Below are 13,391 nucleotides of genomic sequence, written 5' to 3' on the forward strand. Positions count from 1 at the left end.
CATTAATAACTGATGGAGCACCTTATTATATAAAAATGTGTATTCCATTAATACCCCCTCTCTAGTTTCCATCCCTATTCTAATTTCTAATTATGCCACTATTATATTTAAAAAAATATTCCCTTTCTATCCATTGTGCCCTGCCCACTTTAAAGCTTTAATTGTTTGTTTCTTAGCTTGTCTCCCATATTCCTCTCTTGGATCTTTATCTCTATCTGTATCCACATCTTAACCAATCATTTTAAATATTTCTCCCTTCTCTGCCCTATTCCATTGTCTAATTTTTAAAATATCTATCTTGCCCCTATCTCTCTTCCAAAAAACTCTTCCTGCAATCCCAGTTCCTTTTTTAATTCCCTTAAAATACTCTCCCCTGGGCTTCTTTCATCAGCCATTATTATTTTTGTTGTTATCTCCTTCTTGTCATCTTGTTTTATTTGTTGGTTTATCTGTTCTGTTTTTTTCATCTATTCTTTCAATTGGTTCCTCCTCTTCCTGGGCGTCTTGGTCACTCCTTGTCCTTTGTATCATATTTTCCAGCTCTCCATCTATGCTCTGCATTTTATTCATAATCCCCTTGTAACTTCTTGTCAAAGTATCCATAATACTTTGAGTTGTCAATGCTGTTTCTTCCCAAATTCTACTCATTTCTTGCTGATGGAGAATCTCATTTAGTTTTATTTTGTCCCTCTTTTGTCCAATAATCTAAAAATCATATATTCATATCTAAAGTCACCTCAAAAAGTTCAATATTCATGAATCTTTATATCCCCAAAGCTAATAGACCTGTTCCTCTGGATAGTTCCCCCCCCCCCCCCAGAACCTTCTTAAATCCCTCTATAAATTCAGTCTTGTATTGTAGCCTTCACTTTAATAATAATATCTTTCTTATTCTCATATTTAAATCTCCAATAGCCAAGTATTTCCAGGATTTGGGGAATGTATTATGCCTTCCTTTTCTTAGCATGTGGCACTCTTAACACAAATTTCAATATTACCCAGTTTTATCCAATGTTAATAGTTACAATCTATAATATAAAGGTGATATTAGTTTTTTAAGTAAATAGTTCCAGCATTTTGAAATCCCTATCCAAAACAACACCTATCCAATTTAGAAATCCATTTTTTTGTATTGAAATTCTTCTCAAAATGTTAGATTGCTGCTTTTAAAAATAGCAGTGAGCTCTTCCGTTGTCTTTATGTACTTTGAAATTTGACTCCACCCACAGAAATTGCAGGCATTTTGGTTTTGTCTCTGTGACACTCAGAGAAATCTTGTGTTACACTTTACCCTGGACTTGGAACAAAGGATTTTATCGCTTTATTGCCTAGGTCCCTATCTGCCTGGGCTCCCTGCCTCACGATCTCTCTCGGCTAACCACCTTCCCAGTTGTTTCTTCTCTGTACTGACATCTCCATCTCTGAGCTTTGATTATTACAATGCCACCTAAAAGACCACCACCGGGGAAGCCGGGATTTGCGGGCTCCGCCCCAACATCTTCAACGTCCAGCCCCAGCGGACAACAGACACTAACTTCTTTGTTCCAGCCTAAGCCTTCTGAGGTGGACTTTCAACAGATGTTTGAACAACTCTTAAAGGGGCAGGAGGACTTAAAAAACCAATTGAAAGAAATGAACGAGCAGCTCAGAGAGAATAAAGATCGCGCGATCCAAAATTCACAGAGACTGGAACTTTTGGAGGAGGGGACGGCTGAGATGAGGAGAGAGGTGAAGGGGGTCCAGAAAGGAAATCAAGAACTTGAGAACCACCAGATAAAAACGGAATTTGAACGGATGTCTTTTTCCCTTAGATTTCAAAATGTAATTGAGGCTGATGATGAAGATTTGAGGGATATTATGACTAATTTATTGGCTGAATATACTAACAAAGACAGACAACAGATGGGGTGGGACATGGACCTGGTTTATAGAGTAAACTCAGCATATGCCAGAACACACAACGTTCCAAGGGAGGTACACATTAAATTTCCCAGAAAGACCACAAGAGATGAGATTCTGAGTGCACAAAGGGGACAAGCATTAAAATACAAGGATAAAGAAATAGCCATTCTGAAACAGATCCCAAAGAAAGTTAGAGATAAAAGAAAAAACTATTCCCATTTAGCGAAGAAATTATACCAGAAAGGGGTGTGGTTTAGATGGCTTTTTCCAGAAGGTATGCTAATATTCTGGGAGGACACGAGAGTTAGAATTAATAGAACTACTGAGGCTGAGGCCTTCATGGAAAAAAATAAAGTCCTTCTAGATAAACCTGATGACACTACACCGGACATACAGGATACGGGAGGTGCCGGAGCTCTGCCGGGGGGAGGAGAAGAGGCAACATTGAGAAAACTCAGATCACAAAAATGAACTTGAAAATCTGTTTGATATAAAATGATTGAAATTATTTTAAGATAAAAGTTTATATGCTGACAAAATACTAATAAGTAACAACAATCTAATGTATTAATAAATGAAAGTTATGAGAATGGGGGGGGAGGGCCATTCCTGCATAATGTAACTGTCAAAATTTGTACTTCATCCACTACCCCTTTCCTTGTACAGTTTTTAAAAACCAATAAAATTTTGTTTAAAAAAAAGTAGCAGTGAGCCTTTCTTTTCCTGGATATCTTTTGGGGGTTGAGTTTTAAATAAAAAGGATTCTTCTACCCCAGTTCCAGACACCGTTCACCGACTCCGCACCAGTACAGTTCTTAAGTGCTTCTCGGCTGTCCCAGCTTTGTGGCAGCCATCTTTAGGCTGTCTCTTCTCCTCGCTGTGGCATAGAGGGGAAAAAAGCGTGGGGTTCAGCGGGAGAGTTGCAATCTTGCCTGCAACCTCTCAGGGTGCCCCTACTTAGCTTTGCCTCCCCTACAAGGTGGTTTTGGCTCCTCTCTGAGCCCACAAATAGGGAGAACTCAGCACAGGGAATGCAGGAACCCGTTCCTGAGTCTGATATCGCCGCAACATCACCACATCAGGTGAAGTAATAACAAGAGGAGAAATCAGAACTTGAACGATGGTATTATTAAGCATGCTTGAATAATATGGTGGTTGGCATAAAAATAGCATATTGAAATACTGAATAACTAAATAATGGAAGATTATAATTTAACATAAATATGGATATTATTATTAGAACCATATAAACCTGCTAAATGTAACAAATATGATTATTAATCTTTTATTTGTAGTAAAAGGAATGACACTCAGAATATGGTGATTGGCATAAAATAACATATTGAAATATTGAATAACTAAATAATGAGATTATAACTCAACAAAAATAGATGTACTATTACCAGAATTATGTAAGCTTGTCAAATGTAGTAAATATGATGAGTATTATTTTATTGGTACTAAAATGTAAGACACTCAGTTGCCACACTGTTCACACATTGATGTTTATAAAAAAATAAAAAATAAAAAACTTGGGGAAAAATTAATAGCTGAAGGAGCAGACCAGAAACGTTTATCTTTTTTTCACTTTGGAATATTTCAAGGTTATCTAGTGCTTATGCTGATATAAAATAGATTTCAAATACCTCTTTATTCTTTTTTTTCTTTTATTTACTTTTTAAAAGAGCAAAGTGGTGTTTGTTACTGAATTTAATGGAACAGTGCACCAATATAAAACACTGCTTATGTTTTAAACAAACGTTAAATACAAGACTGTATAAATACAGTTTGCTTCTCTGGGAAATCACTGGAGTTGAATGTTGAATGGAAAAAAAGATATCCAATCTCCTTTGAAAAATAGATTTACCGTATTCTGGTTTTTTTTTTAGTGAAAACGTAAAAGATAAAAGTCATAGAAATAACAGCTAAATATATATGACTGTTAATGGAAGCCAGAATGTTAGTTTTTGTTAAATATAAGGAAGAAATAGAGTTCCCAGTTTTGGCATAAAACTCCAGCAACTTGACCATATGACACATATGAGTCATGATGGTGCAGTGGTTAGAGTGTAGTACTGCAAGCTACTTCTGCTGACTGTCAGCTGACTGCAATTAGGCAGTTCAAATCTTACCAGGCTCAAGGTTGACTCAGCCTTTCATCTTTCCGAGGTGGGTAAAATGAGGATCCAAATTGTTGGGGGCAATAGGATGACTCTGTAAACCGCTTAGAGAGGGCTGTAAAACACTGTAAAGTGGTATATAAGTCTAAGTGCTATTGCTATTGCTATATGATACTCCTTGATTTATGACTGCAATTGAGCATGCAATTACGATCATAATTTGTGATGTTCAAATCATTAAGTGGGTCATCACGTGACCATGCCTGATTTTACAACCTTTTTTGACTTGACCAAGGGGGAAAACAGTTTATTGGGAATTCTATGAGAGAACAAAACAAGAAAACAAAACCGAACAAAACCTGGGAACATAAGAAGGAACTCTGTCTCAACTTAGGCTACAGAATGTTTCTTAACCTTTTGTTTGTATTTAAATCTGCTCTTTGTTGTCTTTAGCTGCTACCCCAAAAGAGGAGGATATCCCGGATTTTCTTTTAGGGGCACAAGACTTTTCTTTTTAAAATATTTTTTCTTTTCTCAAAAACAATATTTCTCTTAACTCTCTCTGTAGTCCAACTTTTCTGCCTTGAGAATTATTATACAAACCTCATGGAACCTTTTTGGGATATTGTCTGATCCCAGAGCTGTTGATGTTGGGGTATAAAACCTTTGCGGGGCGGGGAGAAGGAGGGAAAGGAGCAGTCTTGAGTGTTGACCAGATTGTCTTCTCCATTGATAGTCTTGGATCTGGTAGAAATTCTATTATGTGCAGTGTATGACCATTTTTCAGATCTAAATATTGGTAAGTATTTGGGAGGTGAGGATTGCGTAGAAATTCATGATAGCTTCCCTGGCTGTAAACTGTTCGACATGATGAAGCACAGTAGGCAATCTGGGAAATTTGCCAGTAAGTAATGGAATATGTCTGACTTTCAGTTATCAACTGATTTACAAAGCAAGGATGATTCCACTGAATCAGAACTCTCTAGGGTGGTACCTGTAGATAGGTACTCTTAAATAAATCCATACCATGACACTTGAGGGAGATGGAGAAGGAGAGAGAGAGAGAGGGAGGGAGGGAGAGAGAGAGAGATATGAATTAGTGCATGGGTGTAGTAGAAGCAAGGATAGTTTGCAAAGATAAAAATGTATGAATATAGCAAATTTGATTTACTGTAGCTAATTTCCTTTTCTTTGCATTTATTGCCTGGCTTTGATTTCTTCAACTTACTATTTCATATTCCTTTTCTGTATTCTGTATATTGTGCCTTGATGTCCTTGAAGCTTGAACTGATATTGGGAAGCTGTGAGGATCTGAATTGGATGATACAAATGCAGATAAAAACTTACCAATACCTGCACAGAATTGTTTGTGGTCAGCAGAAAATAGATATTCCAATAATAATTGTTCCTGATAGCTACCATGTGGTGGCTCATGGTTTCTGCTGGACTCCCAACTTTTGTTCAAGTCATAGGTAGAAGGCGCAGCTGGGAAGCCACTAGGCAGCTGTGGCTGGTGCAGTTGTTATGACTTTACCTGGACCAGGATGTCTAGACTTCAATCATGCATGGCTGGATCCTATCTTAACTGAACTACTGGAACAACTCTATGTGAGGCTGCCTTTGGAGCCAACACAGAAGTTATAGCTGAATGTTGAGTTTATGTTTGCTTAGGATATAATAGGCAATGCTTTGTCAAAATTGAATCTGTCCATCTGGTCCTCTCAACAAGACAAGCTGTGGAACGTGAGAGCTTTAAGGCATGGCAGACCTTCTTGGTAATAGCCCTTACCCAATGAAATACTCCTCGCCTCAACACGCAGCCCTACTTTGCTACACTTTCATAAACAGGTTGAAACTGTTTTATTTCAATGAGCTTTTAATCCCAGCTGACTGGGACTATGCTTGGTTTTATTTGGGGTTTATCTTCAGTATCTGTGATTATTTTTATTTTGTTTTAATAGCTATTTGTTGTTTTCTTTTTGTTGGTGTTGTACACCATCAGAATACTCTGGGATTCAGGTGAATTAGAGAAACTATAAATAAACAGTTTCTTACTTCCAACAAGGGAAATAATGAGTATGTATGTATATATAGTATGTAGGTCAGTTAAATTCACATTGCTAACACTTTTGGTATGTAATCTATGTCGGACCCAAAATAGATGTAAGATTAATTTGGTTAATATCATTTGCATTTTGGAAAGAGGTGGGAGAAGGAATCCATGACCAGGTATTACTTTTGTACCCTTTTGAGATTTTCAGAATTCAATATATTACAATATATTGGCAATATATTACAAAAAGGGGGGAAAGATGGGGACGAGGAAAAAGCACAGAGAACCCAACATTAGGCTTATTAAATCAACTTTGAGATCTGTGTATTCCTATCAGTCTGAAAAAAGAGATTGTATGTGGAATGTCACAGTGTTAATGGGCCCACCAACTGTTTGTTAATGTGTTCCTTGTCAGAAAAAAAAAGCTAATGTAGCCATCTCTATGATAATCTGATCCTATTTGGGTGTAACTGGAAAAAAATCTACTGGTTGTATAGAATTTGGGTTGGGATACCACGTATATGTCCATTGTTCCCATCATTGGAATGATGGATTTGACAGGGGTTATTAAAACATTCCCTATCTTTTAGTTCAATTATTAGCTAATAATAGTGCCATCACACTGTGGTTAATGTAAAATAAAGAGACAAAACGGGAGGGGGAAAATGAATATTAAAGCGAATGTACATTTATGTATATAAATAGCGTACTGGAGGCTAGTAAGACTTTGATGTATTTTCTACTTCTCTGCAATATCAGGGATCTTGGTGGGAAATTGAGGGATTTATAGTTCATGCAAGCATCATGAAGAATGGGTGGACTGGAGTTTTTCCATTAAATCATTTACCTAACGAACATCTTAAAAACATGTGGCTTGGAAGACCAGGTGCAGATCCGCCTTTCATTCAGATTATGGGTGCACATCTTATTCGGGTAAGGTGAAAGAGCAGGCTAGACCTGAATGCCAACAAATTGTTTCTTCAATTGACTCTTTCTCTCTATTTCTCTGATTATCAAGTAAATGTTTATCAGGGCATTCCCACAACTTCCTCCTAGAGAGAAATCAGATCAAAAAAATAATTGTGGCATCGATAATGTGGAAAAATGTATCCCGCCCCCTCCCCAGATCATAGTTTCGGTGTTGGAAAATCATGATGTGGACAGAATAGAAATGTTGGGAAGCCATCTGGATTCTATACAGCAAATGTATGCATTTGTCATTAAATCAAAAGTCAAATCACATTTTAAAATGGAAATGTCATTTACTCTCAGCAATGATCTGTTCTATTCATATCTTTATTATTAGTGTTGACATTTTGAACATTTTATGGCCTTGAATTAGCCTGCTAATGATATTGCTCTAATATGAATTGTAGAAATATTTTTTTTGCATAACAGATTTTTGAGTAAACTATATACCATGCACCTGAAACTTCTTTTCAGGATAACAAGAAATAAGTAATGCATGAAAATGATTCACAAACTAGATAAATTTCTATGATGTACTTTTTAAAAAGGCCTTTGTGAATATCATAAATCTGTTGAGATTTGACTATCAATAGATTTCCCAACCCAGATCAAAAGATTAAGGGCTTTTAAAAATAAGCTTGAAGTCCAGTAGCTTTCTAAGGTCACTATCCCAATTGACTTCAAGTGGATGAAAGGCCATCATTCACTTAGTCACAAGGCTGAATGCTACAATACTATGGGACAAAAGTGCCTGTAATAGCACCTGCACTTCGACTATTCACCTCCCTAGATGCACTGTAATTATATCTCTGATTCATTCATTTACATTTCTCTATTTCTTCCTTTTAAGCTTGTACTTTGTACAGCTACCTATAGTGACTGAAGTTATCACTCACCCTTACTTCTTAACTAGGTGAACTCAATACACAATAATTGGCAAATCTTGCACAAGATGCTAAGCCATAAACCACAGTTTTCAATAAATAAAGATTGCGTTCACACAGTGAAAACCAAAACACACCCATTCTCACATCTTATGGCATAGATCAGGGGTGTCCAAACTTGGGAACTTTAAGACTTGTGGACTTCAACTCCCAGAATTCCCCAGCCAGCATACCATACCGAAGCTGGCTGGGGAATTCTGGGAGTTGAAATCCACAAGTCTTAAAGTTCCCAAGTTTGGACACCCCTGGCATAGATGAATCAAATAATTATGTTTAAAGCAGTTGTTGGTTGTTATTCAGGAATGCATGCATTATACACTATATCTAGCTAAGCTTCACAGTCTTCTTTAGCTATTATTTTGCTTATGCTAAAATATATTTGATCCAGGGTCTTAAACTTCACAGATAAGCAATAATCCACAATTTGATATAGCTGCACTTAAACATATAAAGATTTCTCCCCTTACTGTATAATACATTATTTAAATTCACGACAAATATTCCTTGTTCAGCATTATGCTAAGTCTTCTATTACAACCTTAGCTGAGGAAGAGTGATGATCTTGAGTAAGAATCCATGGACAAGTGAAAAGCCTTGACGGATTTCAAACCTAGCAAGGGCCTAATTGATTAGGACCAAGCAGGGGTGGGGAGAGAATGTCACCCGTTACGATTCTTGCTTAATACCAAGTATTTTTCTGAGCTGCAAAGACAATATTCAACATTGGTGATGGCATACAAAATAATGAATCTGGTGTCCATGTTTTATATATGCAAGGCAATTTGGGAGGGGGGGAGGATTGTGTATCGAGAGAAGAGACCATCTAGATTTATTAAAAGACGAAAGCCTGGACATTCAGGAAAGAAAGAGAGTCCCTTAACCCCAGAATATGTACTCAATCATTCAAGTGATGTAAAAAGTGACCTTGTTCTCCTTACATTACTCTGGGAAAGAATGCATAAATTACACAACACAGCAGTATGATATTTTTGCACAACAAAGCAATTTCTTAGCAAGGTACTTAAAGTCAGATTCAGATAACTAGAAATAGCTTGGTCTGCTTTGTAGCTTGGTCAGCTCTTTTTTAGGTTAATGTGACATTAAAAAGAAAATACACAACACTGTGCATTTAGCTGTATGTGGAATGGGAACCCTCAGAATTAAGCTTTAGGTAGGCAGACTAGTGAAATCCAGCATACAAAGTATTAAAGTATTAAATGGTTTTCATTCATAGTTACCTGAATTTCCTGATATCCCTCATTGTTTTTCTCAGTCAAGTGGGGGCTGATATACCATTCAGGAAAAGGAGAAAGACATCATCACAAGAAGAAAAAGAGTTATGAGAGAGTCAAAAAAAAGGAGAAGAATTACAAGCCAAGGATGATAATGTAATCAGTTCAACTCTAAGAAAAAATAATTTATTACAATAAATATATTTTACAAAGAATGAGAATATTTTTAAACTATAAAAGCCACATTTGTGTATGACTGATTCTCCATTGTTTCCTTTCACATTTTTGGCAAAATGATGCGGCTTTAACAAAGCAAAGAAAAAGCAACAAGCACTATGTTGTTTACACCTCCACCTAGTGGTCTCCTATTTCCAGTTTTCAGAATAAGTCTAAGTGCTATTATGTATCTAAGCATACTTAGACTTAATGTAACCATTAATGTTTTTAAAAATAGAGTCCTTTGGGTGCTGGGAGAAAAAAATTACTGATGCTGGGGATCAGGGATGTGGAGGCCAGGAAGCCCCCTTCCCCCCCAAAAATACCACCTGAATTAAAAAACGGATGCCAGGATAACATTCAGGGTGGAATTTCATGCTTAAAAATGTTGCTGCTTCCTGTTTTTAAAAATCAAGAGTCTTTTGTGCCTGGGGAAGAAAATTCCTGATGCCCAGGTCAGGACGCAGGTTACCAGGAGGCCAACAATATTTTTTAACCCAAATGCAAAAACGGATGCCAAAATTACATTCCCAGTTGAATTTCATGCTTAAAAGTAATGTTGCTTTCTGTTTTTAAAAATTGAGTGTTTTTGGTTGCTGGGTGAAGGAAATTCTTTTTTTCTTAATATTTTTTTTATTTTTTATTTTCAAAACAAACACAACACATCCTTCTTTACATACTGTAGAAAGTGTATCAGTTGGTTACAAAAAGGCTTTCGTGCATCTCTTCCACAGTCAACAAACATAATTCATATTAACTCAGGTATTTTAACTCACATATTTATACATGTTACCATCATCATACCTCCATTTTCATTTGACTATAATTGTTTAAACGTTCTTCATTATAAAATACACCAAGATTTAATACATAACCACATACTGGCATTTCATTTACTATTTCTAAAATCCTCCAATAACACTGAATCCTTATGTCCTATTCTAGCTAAACATCCATATTTAATAACAAAATTTTCTAATCCTCCTTTCCAAATCACTGTTTACAATTTACATCCAGTTTTCTTATGTTGTACCCATACATTATATATATGTTATCATTATCCCTCCTTTATTTAACTATATCCTGTATCATAACTTTTCCCCCCTAATAATCAACACTTAACTGTATCTAACCTAGTTCTTTTTTATTAACCTTTATATATAATCCAAAAGGATTTCTAATTTTCATGGGTACCATTCAATATTCATATCCAATTATTACTTATCATAACACTACACATTGTATACATTATTATCATTATCAATTATTTATTTAACTACATCTATTGTCACTAAATTTCACTAAGTTTAACTAGTTTTAAATTATATTCTTCCATTATCAACCTTTATCTTTCCAGTAGCAAAACAGTCTCATATCTTCTGCCATTTGTGGTGTCAGTCCTCTAATCATCTCCTTAATCAACTTTGTATGGACTCCTCTTAGCAACTCATTGCTTATAAAATCTCTCATGTAATTTTGATGCCCTTCTTCTGTTTCCTTAATCAGCTTATCTTTGATTGTCGGTAGTGTTATCAATGATATTACTAATAAAATTTCTCTCTTTAAATCCATAAATTCTTTCTTCTTCTTCTTCTGTATCTTGCCATCAGGGGTAGATTTCCCCTCCATTTAATTCTTCTTTCAGTATTCCACTCTTTCCATTTTCAGAGACAAACCTATCATCATAAATATCAGCAAATTTAATTTCTTTATATTCATTTTCCTCTTCGATTTTTAGGATTTTAACCACCACTTTTTCCACTTGATAAACATCTCCAACTTCTTCATCATATTTTACTGTTACATGCTCTAAGTCTTCAAACTTCTTCTCTATTCTCTCATATGTGTTTGATAATTTCTGTATTTCTGAGAATATCTTTTGCAGACTTAAAGTTTCTTGGAAGGTTTTAACAAGATTAAGCATAGGTTCACAATAACGTTTTCTTTTTACTTTTCTCTGGTTAAAGATATAATTAAAGGGACATCTGTATGCTTTTCTTCTTATCACTCTATAAACAAGCAGTGAGACCTTGGAGTGCCAAACCAGGATAATCAGTGAGAAAAGTAAGAGTGTTTCGTTTCCAATACATAAACCTCCAGCCTCCGAGTAGCAGTGTTATTGTTGCAATTTTCTTTGTTTATTTTTGTATCTTTTTTATATTTCAAGTTTTTTAAAAGTCCGATTCTTGAATGAGTTAGAAGAACACCCACAGTAATGAAAGAGGAGAATTTTAGTCCATAGGTTACCAAGAATAATAAAAGAAAAAAAAGAAGAAAACTTAATCCATTCGTTTTAAAAGGCTTGCATAAATTCCATCCATGAAGATAGCATTTAAAAAGTAAGATAACCCACTGTCCAAAACCATTCCAAATTTAATTCCGCCGCTTATTTCTTCTGTTCTCCAATTTAAATTAGTTTTAAGTTTTTTATAGGCAGTCTCTTTTAAAACGGTAAAAATTCCTCACCAGCTGGAAACACTTTCTCTTTCCGTATCCTTCTGTTTTGGAGCCGCCCCGACTTCATCAGCCTAATGGCTGGATTTTTTGTCGCCGGCTTGAAGAGCTTCTCTTGGATCGATCAGGGACTTTGTGATGTCCCTGAGATCAGCAAGACGCATTCTTCCTGTTCACCGTCTCTGCGGGACGGTTTAGGTCCGTTTGGACCACCCAGCGGCAAACGTATCAGCTGCGATCTTGGAGCATCAAGACCGCATGTCTGTATCGTCACAACGTTGTTTCCTCCTCTCCCTGGGTGAAGGAAATTCCTGATGCTGAGGTTGGGGTCACAGTGGTCTAGGATGCAAAAATTATTTTCAGCATGAATGCAAAAAGGGACGCCGGGCCAAGATTCCTGGTGGAATTTCATGCTTAAAAATGGTGCTATTTTTTTAAAAAGTGTCTTTTGTGTGCTGGAAAGAATATTCTTGATGCCAAGCTCAGGGGTGTGGGGGCCTGGGAGGGCGACATTTTTTTCAACCCGAATGCCCAAAGGGATGTCTGGATGAGATTCAGAATGGAATTTCTTCTGGGGTGGGCTTCAAAAATGTTGAACTTCTGGTAGCTTCCTGGAGCTTCTGCACATCCCCTACATTTCAAGGTCCTGATTACGATCTTTAAAGCACTCCATGGCACAGGACCTAGCTACCTGCGGGATCGCATCCTGCCCCATACATCCCTACGACCAATTCGCTCGCACAGAGAGGGACTTCTCCAGGTGCCGTCTACCAAACAATGTCGGGGGGGCGATGCCTAGGAGCAGAGCCTTCTCTGTGATGGGCCCAGCCCTGTGGAATGACCTCCCCCCTGATATCAGGACTACCTCTGACCTCCGCTCCTTCCGTGCAAAGCTCAAGACCCACCTCTTCCAATTAGCTGGCCTGGCTCAACCATAGTTTTACCTTATCGCTCCTGACGGGTTTTTTAATATCGTGTAATTTAATCGAGGGTGTTTTAAATTGTCTATTTTAAATTCTATTTTATATATTTGATACCTCCTCCATGTATATGTATATGTATATGTGTACGTACGTGTATGTGTTTATTTTTATGTATTTTTCATTTGTATATTTTATGTGTTTTATTGTACGCCGCCCCGAGTCCTTCGGGAGAGGGTGCGGCTAACAAATAAAATATTATTATTATTATTATTATTATTATTATTATTATTATTATTATTATTATTATTATTATTATTATTATTATTATTATTATTATTATTATTATTATTATTATTATTTATCTGTATCCAAAAAGGGCTGCGGGGGGATTTCTGGGAGGGGATGGGTGGGCGGGGCCAGGCAGGAGTGGGATTTAGAAGTTCTCTGAAATGCACAGAATCTTAGCTAGAGGTTCTGCTGAACCCCTGCGAATCCTCAGCACCCACCCCTAAATTCCATGATTGAAAATGGTGTTACTTGCTGTTTTTAAAAATCGAGACTTTTTGGTGGAGAGGAAG

The 13,391-nt window shown here is 36.6% G+C and overlaps 1 long non-coding RNA gene across 1 annotated transcript in view; it reads left to right on the plus strand.

Moving 5' to 3' along the window:
* Positions 1-9,331, plus strand: part of LOC309383469 — a 33,738-nt gene extending 24,407 nt beyond the window's left edge. Inside the window, exon 3 of the long non-coding RNA XR_014173849.1 lies at positions 9,262-9,331. This is a non-coding gene — a long non-coding RNA (uncharacterized lncRNA). The remainder of the gene's footprint in view (positions 1-9,261) is intronic.
* The last annotated feature ends 4,060 nt before the right edge of the window (positions 9,332-13,391 follow it).

Source organism: Natrix helvetica (assembly GCF_964273705.1).
Source record: "Natrix helvetica genome assembly, chromosome: 1".
NCBI classification, from domain to species: domain Eukaryota; kingdom Metazoa; phylum Chordata; class Lepidosauria; order Squamata; family Natricidae; genus Natrix; species Natrix helvetica.